General features: G+C 35.2%; 1 protein-coding gene across 2 annotated transcripts in view; it reads left to right on the forward strand.

Moving 5' to 3' along the window:
- The window catches only part of Col24a1 (collagen type XXIV alpha 1 chain), a 373,492-nt gene that overhangs the window by 55,766 nt on the left and 299,341 nt on the right, over positions 1-18,385 (forward strand). The gene's annotated exons all lie outside the window — the stretch shown is intronic.

Consider the following 18,385-nt stretch of genomic DNA (forward strand, 5'->3'; position numbering starts at 1 on the left):
TTGTGTTATTGAATTTTCCCCCTATATATTTATATTGCTCTTGTATAGTTGCAAAGTCTCCCTTGCAGGGGCGGGCGGCGGCTGTGCTCCTCCTCCAATTGGGGTGATCTGTCTATCTCGCCGGTGGGCCGCTGGGCCCCTTCTCCAGGTCGCGCGGTCTGCCTACCTTGCGGGCAATGGCTGGGCCCCTCCTCCCATAGGTATGATCTGTCTATGACGCTGGCAGGCTGCTGGGCCTGTTCTCCAGGTTGCAGGTCTGCCTACCTTGCGTGCTCAGGCGGCGGCTGTGCCCCTCCTCTGATTGGGGTGATCTTTCAACTAGGCCGGCATGCCGCCGGGCCCCTTCTCCGGGACGCGCGGTCTGCCTACCTTGTGGGTGGCAGCTGGGACCTTCCTTCAATTCGGGCAATATGTCTACCACGACGGCAGGCCGCTGGGCCTGCTCCGCTGGTCGGTCACAGGTCTGCCCACCTTGCAGGTGCGGGAGGCGGGTCTGCTCTGCCCCTCCTCCAATTGGGGCGATGTGTCTACCATGCCGGCGGGCCTCTGGGCCTGCTCCGCTGGTCGGTTGCAGGTCTGCCCACCTTGCAGGCGCGGGAGGCGGCTCTGCTCCGCACCTCCTCCAATTGGGGCGATGTGTCTACCACGCCAGCAGGCCGCTGGGTCTACAAAAATTTTTAAAGATCATGGATAATTCTATTTTTTCCATTCATTATTTTTTTAAGCAACTAATTCTTTTTTAAAAAAATTCTTTTGTTTTAGTTGTAGATGGACACAATATCTTTATTTGTTTTTATGTGGTGCTGAGGATAGAACCTAGTGCCTCACACATGCCAGGCAAGTGCTCTACCATTGAGCCACAACCCTAACCCCTTTCCATTGATTATTATGGGGTAAAAATGGGAGTTCATAACCCACTTGAATCAAATGTATGAAATATGATATGTCAAGAGCTTTGTAATATTTTGAACAACCAATAATAATAAAAAAATAAATATGCTACAAAAAAAAGATTTCTTGGGCTGGGGATGTGGCTCAAGTGGTAGCACGCTCGCCTGGCATTCGTGCGGCCCAGGTTCCATCCTCAGCACCACATACAAAGAAAGATGTTGTATCCGCCGAAAATGAAAAAAATAAATAAATATTAAATTTCTCTCTCTCTCTCTCTCTCTCTCTCCTCTCTCTCTCCTCTCTCTTTTAAAAAAAGATTTCTTTGTATGGTTTCCGCTTTCACAGTCAGTTTTATGATCTTATACTATTCTGTAAAGCAAGGAAGGCATGTATATGAATAATGTCCAGTTTTCCTTACGGATAAACACCTTTGGTACTAGGGGAAATTGGAAATTTGTTTCTTTTCTATCTCTTAATAATTCTGATTTTTATTTAGTAGTGTATACTCTCCCATTTGGTCACCTATTTATGGTATTTGCTAGGGATTAAATTTTTGTTCAAAAATATTAAAATTAAAGTATATTAAAATCTTCAGAGAAAATTATATATTATTAATGAAATTTTTAGTATTCTTGCTATGTGGGTATAGAAAACAATGATTCAGTAACATTTTTTAAAAATTATAATACAAACTAATTTTTGAAAATAAAATGCCATCTACCTAGATTGGAACAATGACAAAGCTTGAATGTAGGCAGTTTTCCCAGGAACTTATGCTCTTTAGAATTTCATGGACTGATATTTAAATAGAAAATAAAGTAGGTGTATAGTGAAAAATTTAGGGAGTAAATGAAGGTCTTTATAAAATAGTAGTGATAATTTCCATATGTTACAGATAAAAGAATATCACATTTTTAAAAAAGGAAGTCTTTATTCTCTTTCTTATCTTTCATCTCAACATTAAGAGAATTGAAATACCTATGAAATATTTGCTATCAGAATCTGTTTCCACCCAATTAATTTTCCATCTGTCTTTTCATCAATTCATTTATTCATATAGTTCCTGCACTTAGTTAATGAGAACCTACTATATTTTTTTTTCTATAAAAGCTTCACTGATTTTATTGTCTCGAATATTTGTTCACATGTTGCTTTTCATTGTTTTATATCTGGAATTTCATTTTATGTGGAGAAAAATAATATAAGAATTATAAGTGTTTTCAGGTATAAGGCTTCCACCAATGGAATACAATGCCTATATCATGTCTTCTAACCCATGTGAACTTCCAGTTAAATCGGGTTAATGATTATATGCTGTCTCCAGGGAATACTGCAACTATAGTTCTTATTTTTATGCTTTTGTTAGTTCATTATAGTTACACATAATAATTGGGTTCTTTTTGTCTGAATAAAATTCATTTTGACATAATAATACATTCATGGAATTTAATTTGCTCCATTTCAGTCCTTGGTGCCTCCTGTTTCCCTTCCCTTCTCCTTCCCCCTATACACCTTTCTCTTCTCTACTGGTCCATTTATTTATATATTTATTTATTTATTTGACTTTTGTTTTTTTGGGGGGATTGGCTTATTTTACTTAGTATGATAGTCTTCAGATCCATCCAATTAGTGGTTAATGTAATAAAGTCATTTTTTTTTATGGCTCAGTATATTCCATTTTGTATATATACTACAATTTCTTTATCCGTTCATCTATTGATGGGCTTCTAGATAGGTTACATAGCTTGGCTATTGGTTACATAGCTTAGCTATTGTGACTTGTACTGCTATAAACATTGATATGGCTGCATCACTATAGTAAGCTGATTTCAAATCCTTTAAATATGTATGAAGGAGTAGGGTAATTGGGTCAAATGGTGATTCCATTTCTAGTTTTTTGAGGAAACTCCATACTGCTTTCCAGGTTAGATGCACTTGTTTTTAGTCCCACCATCAATGTACAACCATGCTCCTTTACCTACAACGTCCTCTTCAGTATTTTTGTTATATGTATTCTTCATAATTGCTATTCTGACTGGAGTGAGATGATTTCAGTGTTAATTTGTTAGAGATGTTGAACATTTTTCCATATATTTGTTAACCATTCGTATTTCATCTCTGAGAAGTATCTGTTTACTTCATTTGCCCATTTATTGATTGGGTTATTATTATTATTATTATTGTTATTATCATTGTTATTAATAGTGTTAAGTTTTTCCAGTTCTTTGTATATCCTTGAAATTAATGTCTTATCTGACATATAGGCGGCAAAGATTTTTCTTACATTCTGTAGGCTCTCACTTCACATACTTTGTTTTTATTGTTTCCTTTGATGTGAGAAAGCTTTTTAGTTTGATGCCATCTTATTTATTGATTATTTATTTTACTTCTTGTACTGGAGAGTCTTATTAAGGTAGTCAGTTCATAAGCTGACATGTTGGAGTGTTGGGCCAATGTTTTTGATCTAATTTCTAGGACTTTGATCCACTTTGATTTTATTTTTGTGCAGGGTGAGAGAAGGGGCTAAATTTTATTTTACTACATATGGACTTCCAGTTTTCTCAGTACCATTTGTTGAAGATATATTATTTCCAATTATGTTTTTGGTACCTTTATCTAGTATGAGATAATTGTATTTGTGTGGATTAATCTCTGTGTCTTCTATTCTTTACATTTGGTCTTCTTGCCTGTTTTGGTGCCAATACCATGCTGTTTTTATTACTGTTGCTCTGAAGTATAATTTAAGGTCTGGCATTGTGATGCCCTCTACTTTTCTCACTGAGGATTACTTTGGCTGTTCTGGGCCTATTATTTTTTAAAAGGAAAATAAGGACTGATTTTTTAATTTCCATGAATAACAACATTAGAATTTTGATGAGACATCAAAATTGAATTAAATTGATATTAAATCTGAATAGTGCTTTTGGAATACAGCTATTTTAACAATATTAATTTTGACTACACAAGAAGATGGAAGATCTTTTCATTTTCTGTGGTCATCTTCAAGTTCTTTCTTTAGTGTTTTATAGTTTTAATTGTAGAGATCTTTCACCTCTTGTGTTAGATTGATTCCTAGGCATTTCATTTTGCAGGGGGGCTATGATGAATGGGATAGTTTTCCTGATTTCTGTTACAGCTGATTCATCATTGGTATATAGGAATGCAATTGATTTACGTGGGTTAATTTTGTAACCTACTGCTTGGTGAATTCATTTATGAGTTCTAGAAATTTTCTGAGTCTTTTAAATATAGGATCATGTCATCAGCAAACAGATGTACAGCTCTTCTGTTTCCATTTGTATTTCTTTAATTTATCTCTTTTGCCTAATTGCTCTGGCTAGAGTTTCAAAGACTATGTTGAATAGAAGTGGTCAAAGATGGCATCCTTGTCTTGTTCCTGTTGTCAGAGGGAATGCTTTCAGTTTTCCTCCATTTGGAATGATGTTGCCCTTGGGTTTGTCATATATATAACTTTTTACAATTTTGAGTATGTTCCTCAATCTCTATTTTTTCTAGTATTAAAAACATGAATTGTTGCTGTATTTTGTGAAATGATTTTTCTGCATCTATTGAGATAATCATGTGATTCTTGCCTTTAAGTCTGTTTATGGAATGAATTACATTTATTGATTTCTGTATGTTGATCCAACCTTACATCCCTGGGATGCAACCCACCCTCATGGTGTGTTATCTTTTTAATGTGTTTTTCTATGTAATTTTCCAGTATTGCAATATTAAGAATATTACATCAGTGTTCATCAAGGATATTGGTCTGAAGTTTTCTTTCCTTGATGTGTCTTGTTTTCGTTTTTATGTCAGAGTAATACTAGCTTCATAGGTTGTGTTTGGGAGGGTAACACCATTTTCTGCTTCATGAAATAATTTGAGGAGGATTGGCACTAGCTCTTCTTTCAATTTCTGGTAGAGCTCTACTGAGAATCCATTCAGTCCTGGGCATTCTTTGTTTGTTGGCTTTTACTTGCATCTTCAATTTCCTTACTTGAAATTGGCCCCTTAAAATTTCTGTATCCTCCTGGTTCAACTTTGGTAAGTCATATGACTCTACAAATGTGTCAATGTCTTCAGGATTTTCTACCTTATTGGAATATAAATTTTCAAAAGTTTCTGATTAACCTTTATAGTGGTGTCTGGTGATATTTCCTTTTTCATCTTGTATTTTAATAATTTCAGTTTTTTCTCCTCTTTTTGGTTAGCTTGGTTAAGGGTTTTATCAGTTTTGTTAATTTTCTTAAGTAAACATCTTTCTGTTTTGTTGATTTTTTAAAAAAATTTAAATTATAATTTCATTGATTTTGGCTCTGATTTTAATTATGTCCGTTTTCTATTCATTTTTATTTTGATTTGTTCTTTTTCTAGGGCCTTGAGATGTAATGTTAAAATATTTATTTGATGTCTTTCTATTTTTTTAATGAATGAGGTCAATGCAATGAACTATTTTCTTGGAATGCATTCATAGTGCTTCAGAGATTTTGATATGTTCTGTCACTATTCTTATTTACCTCTAAGCATTTTTTTTATTTCACCCCTGATTGCTTCTGCATTCATCATTCAGTAGCATATTATTTAGTTTTTAAGTGTTAAAGTAGCTTCTATTATTTATCTTATCATTGATTTCCAGTTGCATTCTATTATGATCTGATAGGATGTAAGGAATTATCTCCATTTCTTTTTGTGATTTGAGGAAGTTACTTGTGGCCTAAGCTATAGTCTATTTTAGAAATGTGATTTCCTTAAGCAGTATGAAATGACCTGCTTTGTCTCTTCTGGTTAATTTTGGCTGAAAGTCATCTTATAGACATCCCTTGGATCTTATTTATTAGATCCAAATAAGTGATTTTTTTTTCCATCCTCCCATGTTCAGTCTAGGTATTTCTTTTCTAATGAGGCAAAATTTTTTGGGACAGCATATTGTTGGGTCTTGTTTTCTAATCCAATCTGCCACCCTCTGTCTTTTTAAATTATATTATTTATTTGTTCTAATTTGTTATATATGATGGCAGAATGTAATTCATTTCATATTACAAATACAGAGCACAAATTTTTTTTTTTTGTTTCTTCATACATGTACTTAGGGTAATGACGACCATTGCATTCCACCGCCTTTCCTACCCAGGTGCCTCTTCCTTCTCCCTCCCTCCCCTTTATCCTTCATTCCTCCCACCATCCCCCATCACCATTATGAGTCAGCATCCTCATATGAAAGAAATCACTCAGCCTTTTGTTTTTTGGGATTGGCTTACTTCACTTAGCATTATATTCTTTAATTCCATCCATTTACCTGAAAAATGCCAAGATTTTATTCTCTTTTAATGCTGAGTAATATTCCATTGTGTGAGTGTGTGAGTGTGTGTATGTGTGTGTGTGTGTACCAAAATTTCCCTATTCATTCATCTATTGAAGGGCATCTGGGTTGGTTCCATAATTTAGCTATTGTGAATTGTGCTGCTATAAACATTGATGTAACTGTGTCCCTATAGTATGCTGTTTTTAAGTCCTTTGGGTATAAACTGAAGAGTGGGATAGCTGGGTCAAATGGTGGTTCCATCCTAAGTTTTCTAAGGAATCTACATATTACTTTTCAGATTGACTGTACCAACTTGCAGTCCCACCAGCAATGTATGAGTGTGCCTTTTTCCCGAAATCCTCGCCAAAACTTATTGTTGTTTGTATTCTTGATAGCTGCCATTTTGACTGTAGTGAGATGAAATCTTAGAGTAGTTTGGATTTGCATTTCTCTAATTGCTAGAGATGTTGAACATTTTTTCATATATTTGTTGATTGATTGTATATCTTCTTCTGAGAAGTGTCTGTTCAGGTCCTTGCCCATTTATTAACTGGGTTATTTGTTTTTTTAAAAATTTTTGGTGTTGAAGATTTTTGAGTGCTTATATTCTAGAGATTAGTGATCTATCTGATGTGCTTGTCATAAAGATTTGCTCCCATTCTGTAGGTTCTCTACTCATGTCACTGATTGTTTCTTTTGCTGAGAAGCTTTTTAGTTTGAATCCATCTCATTTATTGATTCTTGGTTTTAATTCTTGTGCTATAGGAGTCTTATTAAGGAAGTAGGGGACTAATCCAACATGATAGAGATTTGGGCCTATTTTTTCTTCTATTAGGTGCAAGGTCTCTGGTTTAATTCCTAGGTCTTTGATCTACTTTGAGTTGAGTTTTGTTTATGATGAAAGATAGGGGTTTAATTTCATTTTGTTGCATATGGATTTCTAATTTTCGTAGCACCATTTGTTGAAGAGGGTATCTTTTTTCCAATGTATGTTTTTGGCACCTTTGTCTAATATAACTGTAGTTATGCGGGTTAGTCTCTGTGTCCTCTATTCTGTACCATTGGTCTACAAGTCTATTTTGGTGCCAGTCCCATGCTGTTTCTTTTACTGTTGCTCTATAGTATAGTTTAAGGTCTGGTATAGTGATGACACCTGCTTTACTCTTCTTGCTAAGGATTGCTTTAGCTATTCTGGGTCTCTTATTTTTCCAGATGAATTTCATGACTGCTTTTTCTATTTCTATGAGGAATGTTGTCGGTATTTTAATTGGAACTGCATTAAATCTGTATAATGCTTTTTGGTAGTATGGTCGTTTTGACAATATTAATTGTGCCTATTTTTGCCTATCCAAGAACAAGGTAGATCTTTCCATCTTCTAAGATCTTATTTAATTTCTTTCTGTAGTATTTTGTAGTTTTTATTTATTCTGTAGAGGTTTTTTACATCTTTCGTTGATTCCCAAGTTTCTTTTCTTTTTTTTTTTTTTTGTGCTATTGTAAATAGGGTGGTTTTCCTAGTTTTTCTTTCTGAGGATTTGTCAGTGATGTACAGAAATGCCTTTGATTTATGGGTGTTGATTTTGTATCCTGCTACTTTGCTGAATTCATTTGCTAGTTCTAGAAGTTTTCTGGTAGAACTTTTAGGGTCTTCTAGTTATAGAATCATATCATTGGCAAATAGTGCTAATTTGAGTTCTTCTTTTCCTATCCATATTCCTTTAATTTCTTTCATCTGTCTTTTGATGAATGAGCTCAGACCATTTGCATTCAATATTATTATTGAGAGTTTTTTATTGTCATTTTGATTTATTTCTAGTTTTAAATTTGTATTAATTTCTCCTTTGACTATTATTGTAGTGTAATTCCTATTTCTTCTAGTTTTCATATTTATTTTTATATCTTCTTAATTAGATATTTTATTGAGTATGTTTTCTAGAGTAGGCTTTCTAGTTGTGAAGTCTATGAACTGCTGTTTATTGTGGAACATTTTTATTTTATCTTCAATTCTAAAGCCTAATTTTGCTGCATATACTTGGTTGTCATCCATTTTCTTTCAGATCTTTGTGTATTTTTCCAAGACCACCTAACTTTTAGGGTCTGGGTTAAAAAATTGGCAGAAATCTAGATTGGTGTACTTGTAAATGTGACCTGTCATTTTTCTTTTGCAGCTTTAAAAATTCTATCCTTATTCTCTGTATTTGGCATTTTCGTCCCAATATGTGTTGCTGTAGGTCTGTTGTAAATTTTTATGTTTGGAGCCATGTATGCCTCTTGATTTGATTTTCCATATCATTCTTAAAGCTTGAGAAATTTTCTGATATATTGCACTGAACAATTGTGCATTCCTTTATTTTATATTTCAGAGCCTTTTCCTATCTCTATGAATCTTATATTTGGCCTTTTCATGTTTTCTCATATTTCTTGAAAATTCTGTTCTTGGTCTGTTAACATCTTTTTTTCATGATCAACTTTGTATTCAAGATTACATATTTTGTCTTAATTGCCTTAAACTCTATCTTTAGAGTTGTCTAGTCTTTTGGTGATTCTTTCCATTGAATTTTTAGTTTGAATTATTGATTCCTTCATTTTGAGGATTTATGATTGCTTCTTTTTCAGAATTTCTATTTCCTCATTGAAATGATCATTCACTTGTATTTTTTTCTCTGGTTTTACTCCTTACATCATCTTTTACCTTGTGGATCAGTTGAACTATGAACTTTATAAATTCCTTCTCTGACATTTACTCCATTATGGTGTCAGTGGATTCTCTTATTGAGGTATTTTGGTTATTTGGTATGGTTTTTTCCCTTTCTTTTTCATGCTGTGTGTCTACCTGTCTTTCCAAATGGATCTGAGTTAGCAGAGCTTTTACCTATAAACTAATAGTGTCCTTAAAGGTTTCTAGTACATCACAGTTTGGAGGGATAGAAATGATAATTCCAACCAATTCAAACAATATACAGCATTAAACTAAATACTTAGTTCCTAATATGGTATCTACAATGGTAATTGGCACAGTAAATAGAATTGGTGCTATTAGCAAGTGAAATTACAATAGAATTTGGCTGTTAGGAAGAGAAAAGGGAGAAATAGAAACAAAGGGAACAGAAGAAGATAATACAAAAAACAAAATCTAAATGTACTAATCAAAAACTCTAACCCTTCACAGAGAAAGGAAAAATAACTACCTTCAAAAAATGATAGAAATAAGAAAGACAGACAAATATGTATATGTATACTTGTCTGTGAACCATTCAGCACACAAGCAAACAATAAAAGGTAAAGAAAAAAAGTTTCTTGATAAAAATTTAGGATATGTTTCCATTGCTGTGCTGAAAAATTGCCAATGAGAATATATGTTTGCTGTTTGTTCTCAATTGTCTTTTTTTGTGTTTCTTCTTGTATGTACTGCAACCAAGAATGGTAACAGCAGGCTATCAAATCCTTCTTATTTTTGTGTCAAGTTACCTGTTGGTGTTAAAAAATTCTTGACTTCCTTTCTTGGCAGTATAAGGTAGAGTGGATTGAAGAGTGTTGTCTTCTCCACTGAAGGCGGGATTTAGGTTTAGGTAGGCCCCAGGTGCTTCATTGAATGGTGATTGGTCTGATGATTTTAAATCAGTGAACCTCCAGGGCTTGGCAGCTGCTCATCCACACTGGGAAACTGCACCCCAGGATTCTTCCCTGGGTGAATCATGCAGTAGAGGAGCCAACACCGTCCACAGAACCTGCCCTTCCTGTCGTCCTGAGCTCAGTCCCCAAGTACAAAGTCACACCTGCCAGCTCAATCAAATTTCTGGCTTGCCCCAGGTGATCCTATGAGTTGCCAAAGTCAAAGTGGAGGAGAGAACCAGGATCTCTTGGGTCTTTATGACCCATAGTCCCTTAGGTAACACACTGTTGGAATGATTTTCTTCTGGTTTCCTAAGCACACTCTGGGTCATGTGGCAGGCATCTGCCATGTCTATTTTTTGGACCTAGCTTGGATTTCTATGTGTAGGTTCCTAGACATGCTCCCACAGCTATCAGCCACCATTCCCAGGCAGCAAGATCATTCCTGCATGGGCTCTCCATGAAAACTTTACTGCATGAAGATATAATGTAGCACACCCTTTGGATGAGTCCTTCAATGTCCTTTATCTCTGGTGTCTCCATACCATACATTGCCATGGTGCCACCAAAAATGCAAAGTCCCTCTCCCCACTTTGCCCATGGTGGATCAGCTCCAGCAGCTGCCTACACTGGTGATAGTCTTTCTTTTTTATTTTATTGTATCCAACCTTCTCAGTTCCCAAGCTATTCTAAGTACAGTATTAAAAACCAGTAAAATCCCTCTTTTATCCATGTAACTGAGAAACTATTTATCTGCTTTCTTGGTCTCTTGCCTTAGAACAGCTTAGAAAGCAACCTCTTCTATTCTGCCATCTTCCCTTCATTCTTTTTATTTTTATTAATATAACATAATTGTACATAGTAATTAGGTTTGTTTAGACAAAATCATACATGCAAGGAATTTGATTTTAATCCCCACTTCTTCCACTTTTCTTCCCCTTCTCCATCCCCCATTATTCCTCCTCTACCCTACTGTTCTTCCTTTCTCCTACACATACATGAAGGTTAAATTCCCTTTGGTACCTCTGTATATAAATGTAATATTATTTTGTTAAATTCAATCCATTTATCTTCCCCTTTCCCTTCCTTCATCAGTCTCATTCTCCTTCTACTCCGTTAATCTTTCCTGTCTCTTTATGTTATCCGATTCCCATACCAACTGCCTACTGTCCTTTGTTTTACTCTTGCTTCCACATAGGAGAGAAAACATTGATCCTTGAATTTCTAAATTTGGCCTATTTCACTTAGCATTATTTTCTCAATTTTCACACATTTACTGGCAAATGCCATTTTTTCATTCTTATTTATGGCTAAGTAAAACTTCATTTTGTTTATATACCATTTTTTTTCTTCATTCATTCATCTATTGACAAGCATCTGTTTTGATTCCATAATTTGTCAATTGTGAATTGTGCTGCTATGAACATTGAGGTGGCTGTATTGCTATAATATGCTGATTTAAGATCTTTTGAATTAATACCAAGGAGTAGAATAACTGGGTCATATGGTAGTTGCATTCCTAGTTTTTTGAGGACTCTCCACACTGCTTTCCAGAGTTATTATACTAATTTGTACTCCCACCAACAATATAGGAGAATATCTTTTCTCCCATATCTTCACCAGCATTTATTATTACTTGTGTTTCTAATAAGTGCCATTCTAACTGGAGTGACTTAAAATTAGTGTAATTTTCATTTCCATTTCCCTAATTGCTAGAGATCCTGAACATTTTTTCATATATTTGTTGGTCATTTGTGTTTTTTTCTTTTAAGAAGTTTCTGTTTATTCTCTTTCCCATTTATTGGTTGTACTATTTACTTTTTTGGCATTGAGTTTTTTAATATATTTTAGATATCAATCCCCTGTCAGAGTAGTAGCTAGCCAAAAATTTCTCCCATTCTGTAGAATGTCTCTCCACTCTCGTTTCCTTTTCTGTGCAGAGCTTTTAAATTTGATGGCACACTCCCTTATTGATTCTGAGATTTATTTCTTGAGATTTAGGGATCTTGTTGAGGAAATCAGTGCCTGTACCTGTAGGATAAAGTGTTGACCCTTTGTTTTCTTCTAGCAGTTGCAAGGTTTCTGGTCTAATCTTCAATTCATATTTTTTAGGATATAAATATCATTTATTTATTTATTTTTAAAATTTTTGTTATTGGTTGTTCAAAACATTAGATAGTTCTTGACATATCATATTTCACACATTTGATTCAAGTGGGTTATAAACTCCCATTTTTACCCCGTATACAGATTGCAGAATCACATCGGTCACACATCCACTGTTTTACACATTGTCATACAAGTGTATGTTGTATTATGCTGCCTTTCCTATCCTCTACTATCCCCCCTCACCTTCCATCTTCTCTGTCTACCCCATCTACTGTAATTCATTTCTCCCCCTTGTTTTTTTCCCTTTCCCCTTACTTCCTCTTGTATGTAATTTTGTATAACCCTGAGGGTCTCCTTCCATTTCCATGCAATTTCCCTTCTCTCTCCCTTTCCCTCCCACCTCTCGTCCCTGTTTAATGTTAATCTTCTTCTCATGCTCTTCCTCCCTACTCTGTTCTTAGTTGCTCTCCTTATATCAAAGAAGACATTTGGCATTTGTTTTTTAGGGATTGGCTAGCTTCACTTAGCATAATCTGCTCTAATGCCATCCAATTCCATGATTTTGTCATTTTTTAGTGCAGAGTAATACTCCATTGTGTATAAATGCCACATTTTTTAATCCATTCATCTATTGAAGGGCATCTGGGTTGGTTCCACAGTCTAGCTATTGTGAATTGTGCTGCTGTGAACATCGATGTAGCAGTATCCCTGTAGTATGCTCTTTTTAGGTCTTTAGGGAATAGACTGAGAAGGGGAATAGCTGGGTCAAATGGTGGTTCCATTCCCAGCTTTCCAAGAAATCTCCATACTGCTTTCCAAATTGGCTGCACCAATTTGCAGTCCCACCAGCAATGTACAAGTGTACCCTTTTCCCCACATCCTCGCCAGCACTTGTTGTTGTTTGACTTCATAATAGCTGCCAATCTTACTGGAGTGAGATGGTATCTTAGGGTGGTTTTGATTTGCATTTCTCTGACTGCTAGAGATGGTGAGCATTTTTTCATGTACTTGTTGATTGATTGTATGTCCTCCTCTGAGAAGTGTCTGTTCAGGTCCTTGGCCCAATTGTTGATTGGGTTGTTTGCTGTCTCTTAGTCTAATTTTTTGAGTTCTTTGTATACTCTGGATATTAGGGCTCTATCTGAAGTGTGAGGAGTAAAGATTTGTTCCCAGGATGTAGGCTCCCTATTTACCTCTCTTATTGTTTCTTTTGCTGAGAAAAAACTTTTTAGTTTGAGTAAGTCCCATTTGTTGATTCTAGTTATTAACTTTTGTGCTATGGGTGTCCTATTGAGGAATTTGGAGCCCGACCCCACAGTATGTAGATCGTAGCCAACTTTTTCTTCTATCAGACGGCGTGTCTCTGATTTGATATCAAGCTCCTTGATCCATTTTGAATTAACTTTTGTGCATGGCGAGAGAAAGGGATTCAGTTTCATTTTGTTGCATATGGATTTCCAGTTTTCCCAGCACCATTTGTTGAAGATGCTATCCTTCCTCCATTGCATGCTTTTAGCCCCTTTATCAAATATAAGATAGTTGTAGTTTTGTGGATTGGTTTCTGTGTCCTCTATTCTGTACCATTGGTCCACCCGCCTGTTTTGGTACCAGTACCATGCTGTTTTTGTTACTATTGCTCTGTAGTATAGTTTGAAGTCTGGTATCGCTATACCGCCTGATTCACACTTCCTGCTTAGCATTGTTTTTGCTATTCTGGGTCTTTTATTTTTCCATATGAATTTCATGATTGCTTTCTCTATTTCTACAAGAAATGCCGTTGGGATTTTGATTGGCATTGCATTAAACCTATAGAGAACTTTTGGTAATATCGCCATTTTGATGATGTTAGTTCTGCCTATCCATGAACAGGGTATATTTTTCCATCTTCTAAGATCTTCTTCTATTTCTCTCTTTAGGGTTCTGTAGTTTTCATTGTATAAGTCTTTCACCTCTTTTGTTAGGTTGATTCCCAAGTATTTTATTTTTTTTGAAGATATTGTGAATGGAGTGGTTGTCCTCATTTCCATTTCAGAGGATTTGTCGCTGATATACAGGAATGCCTTTGATTTATGCGTGTTGATTTTATATCCTGCCACTTTGCTGAATTCATTTATTAGCTCTAATAGTTTCTTTGTAGAGCCTTTTGGGTCTGCTAGGTATAGAATCATATCATCTGCAAATAGTGATAATTTAAGTTCTTCTTTTCCTATTTTGATGCCTTTAATTTCTTTCGTCTGTCTAATTGCTCTGGCCAGTGTTTCGAGAACTATGTTGAACAGAAGTGGAGAGAGAGGGCATCCCTGTCTTGTTCCAGATTTTAGAGGGAATGCCTTCAGTTTTTCTCCATTCAGAATGATGCTAGCCTGAGGCTTAGCATAGATTGCTTTTACAATATTGAGGTATGTTCCTGTTATCCCTAGTTTTTCTAGAGTTTTGAACATAAAGGGATGCTGTACTTTGTCGAATGCTTTTTCCGCATCTATCGAGATGATCATATGGTTCTTATTTTTAAGTCTATTGATGTGGTGAATAACATTTATTGATTTCCGTATATTGAACCAGCCTTGCATCCCAGGGATGAATCCTACTTGATCATGGTGCACAATTTTTTTGATATGTTTTTGTATCCGATTCGCCAGAATTTTATTGAGGATTTTTGCATCTAGGTTCATTAGAGATATTGGTCTGTAGTTTTCTTTCTTTGAAGTGTCTTTGTCTGGTTTAGGTATCAGGGTGATGTTGGCCTCATAGAATGAATTTGGAAGTTCTCCCTCTTTTTCTATTTCCTGAAATAGCTTGAAAACTATTGGTATTAGTTCTTCTTTAAAGGTTTTGTAAAACTCTGCTGTATACCCATCCGGTCCTGGGCTTTTCTTAGTTGGTAGTCCGTTGATGGCTTCTTCTATTTCCTCAATTGATATTGGTCTGTTTAGGTTGTGTCTATCCTCCTGACTCAATCTGGGCAGATCATATGACTTAAAAAATTTATTGATGCCTTCACTATCTTCTATTTTGTTGGAGTATAAGGATTCAAAATGATTTCTAATTATCTTCTGTATTTCTGAAGTGTCTGTTTTGATATTGCCTTTTTCATCCCGTATGCTAGTAATTTGAGTTCTCTCTCTTCTTCTCTTCATTAGCATGGCTAAGAGTCTGTCGATCTTATTTATTTTTTCGAAGAACCAACTTTTAGTTTTGTCAATTTCAATTTGTTTTGATTTGACTTTTGTTAAGTGTGAAAGATATGGATCTAAATTCATTCTTCTACATATGGATAGGCAGTTTTCCCTGCAATATTTATTAAAAAGGCTGTCTTTTCTCCAATATATATATTTTGACACCTTTGTCTAATATGAGAAGGCTGTAAAATTTGAATTGTCTCTGTGTCTTCTAGTCTATTCCATTGGTCTTCATGTCTATTTTGATGCCAATACCATGCTGTTTTTTAAAAAATATTTTTAGTTATACCTTTATTTCATTTATTTATTTTTTTAATGTGGTGGATTTTTAATGTGGAGGATTGAACCCAGTGCCTCACACATGCTAGATAAGCACTCTACCACAACCCTAAATCCTTTGTTTTTGTTTTGTAATTGCCTCCTGCATCACTTTTCTTATTTAGAGTTGCTTTTGCTGTACTGGGTCTCATATTCCTCTAAATGATTTTTAGGACTGGTTTTGTTTTTTTCTAGTTTTGGGAAGAATGCATTGGTATTTTGATGGAGATTGTATTGAATGTATATGTCCTTTTGGTATTATGGCCATTTTGGCTTTATTAATTCTACCTATTCAAGGACACAGGAGATCATTTCACCTTCTGAGGCCCTCTTCAATTTCTTTCCTTAGTGTTCTATAGTTTTCATAGTAGAGATCTTTCACCTCCTTGGTTAGCTTTAATTCCCAATTGTTTTTTCTTTTTGAGAGTGAAGGGGATTATTTTTTCTGATTTATTTCTCAGCTGTATCAATTTTGGAGTATACAAAAGCTATTGATTTGCAAGCATTGATATTGTATTCTGCTACTTTGCTAAATTATTTGTCAGCTCTAGAAGTCTTGTGGTAGAATTTTTGGGGTGTTCTAGATGTAGGATTAGGTCATCAACAGTGATAGTTTGACTTCTTTTCTGATTTCTACACTTTAATTTACTTTTTTGTTTGACTGCTCTTGCTAGAGTTTTGAAAACAATTTTGAATAGAAGTGATTAGAATGTACATTCTTGTCTTATTCCTGATTTTAGAGGAAAATCCTTCAGTTTTTCTTTACTCAATATGATGTTGGTTATGTGTTTGCTGTATATAGCCTCAGTGGTTGCTATATTTTATCAAAGGCCTTTTCTGCATCTATTGAGATTATCATGATTCCTTTTTTTTTTTTGGTACTGGTGATTGAACTCAGGGGCACTCAACCACTGAGCCACATCTTCAGCCCTATTTTGTATTTTATTTAGAAACAGGGTCTCACTGAGTTGCTTAGTGCCTTGCTCTTGCTAAGGCTGGCTTTGAACTTGGAATCCTCCTGCCTCATCCTCCCAAGCCACTGGGATTATAGGCATGCCCCACTGCACCCAGCTGATCATATGATTCTTGTCCTTAATTCTATTGAACTGGTGAATTACATTTATTGATTTCCATGTTGAACCAGCCTTGGATCCCTGAGATGAAGCCCACTTAATCACAGTGTATTATCTTTTTAATATGTTTTTGAGTGTGGTTTGCTAACATTCTATTAGGAATTTTTGCATCTGTGTTCATCAGTGATATTCATCTATAGTTTTCTTTCCTAGATGAGTCTTTGTCTGTTCTTGGCATCAGGATTATACTGGCTTTATGGAATGTTTTGGGGGAATGTTCCTTTCCTTTCAATTTCATGGGGTATACTTCTTTTTGTTGATGAGGTTGAACTTGTTGATGAGAATAAGAACAGGTTCCATCTGATTATGAGATTGTTAGAAGCATATAAAGCAACTAACTCGAAAAGTAGGTTACTTGATTCTTGATAAATATATAAAAATGTTATTATTCTATCAGAGTTTCTTCAGTTCATTTAATTTCTTCAAGCTCAGTTTCCTTGTCGGTAAAAATGGGAACAATACTCATTTTATAGTATTGTTGTAATGATGAACTGAGATGTTTGGAAATGACACAATGCCTGGCACATAGTAGCTCAGTGAAGTTCATTCATTAGCTCCTTTCCTTTTTTCTGTTCTTTCTCATGACTACTACTTTGTTGATCTCTTTCTAATAGCCTAATCACAAAGGAACTGACTACCAAAGAACATACTTTTTCCTATTCCCTATATTTTTTCCTTCATTTACTTCCTTTTTTTACTTTCATACTATATAGATAATAAGCTTTTTTCCCTTCAAACTCTTTCTTACTTTTCTTGGGTTTCTGTCTTAGTCCACTTTGTTGCTATAACAATGCCTGAGACTGAGTAATTTATAAGGAAGAGAGGTTTATTTTGGCTCATGATTCTGGAGGCTGGAAAGTTCAAGAACATGATGCTAGTGTCTGCTTGCCACATGCTGATTCAACTCATGGTAGAAAGTAGAGATGCAAAAAGGCAGGCGAAAGAGGCAAAACATACTGTTAGAAAACAATATGTTTTTGCAGTCCCTTGAGGGGGAGAAATCACTCCTGGGAGAAAGGCATTAATCCTTCTCAAGAATCTAATCATGTCTTAAAGGCCCCATCACCTCTCAGCACTGTTACAGTGGGAATCAATTTTCAGCATGAGTTTTGACAGGGACAAACCACATTGAAACCATAACTGTTCCCAAGAGACTTCTCTACTTAAATATTTTACTGTAGTGTGAAGTTTAACATCTCAAATCTTCTGAAATCATTCCCTTAATTTTCAGATAAGTTCATTTACTCATTTACCCATGGTCTAATCAAAGCATCTTTTCCTTCTCTAACCCATTAATTCAAACTCATATTTTCTAACAAAACATCATTGATTAGGGCTGGGGTTGTAGTTTGCCTCACATGTAGAAGGCACTGGGTTCGATCCTCAGTACCACTAAAATAAAATAAAATAAAATAAAGGTATTGTGTACATCTACAACTAAAATAAATAAATAAATAAAAAATATCATTGATTAATCCTGAATAATTCTTTCACTCCATTTAACCATATATTCTGTGACTCTAAAAACTTGTCTGCTGCATGCTAATGGAACACTTTTGACATTTGTAAACCATGATTTATTTCAGGCTTTTGAGTTACATCTTTTAAATATTCTATGGTATTTAAAAAAATATTTTTTCATCAGTGCATCTATGAGGGGCTTAAGAAAAGGAACTTCTTGGGCCTGGGGTTGTGGCTTGGTGGTAGAGTGCTTGTCCAGCATGTGTGAGGCACTGGATTCAAGCCTTAGCACCACAAAAATAAATAAATAAATAAATAGATAGATAGATAGATAGATAAATTAAAGTATTGTGTTCATATACAACTAAAAAAATTTT

Source organism: Marmota marmota, unplaced genomic scaffold (genome assembly GCF_001458135.2).
Source record: "Marmota marmota marmota unplaced genomic scaffold, marMar, whole genome shotgun sequence".
NCBI classification, from domain to species: domain Eukaryota; kingdom Metazoa; phylum Chordata; class Mammalia; order Rodentia; family Sciuridae; genus Marmota; species Marmota marmota.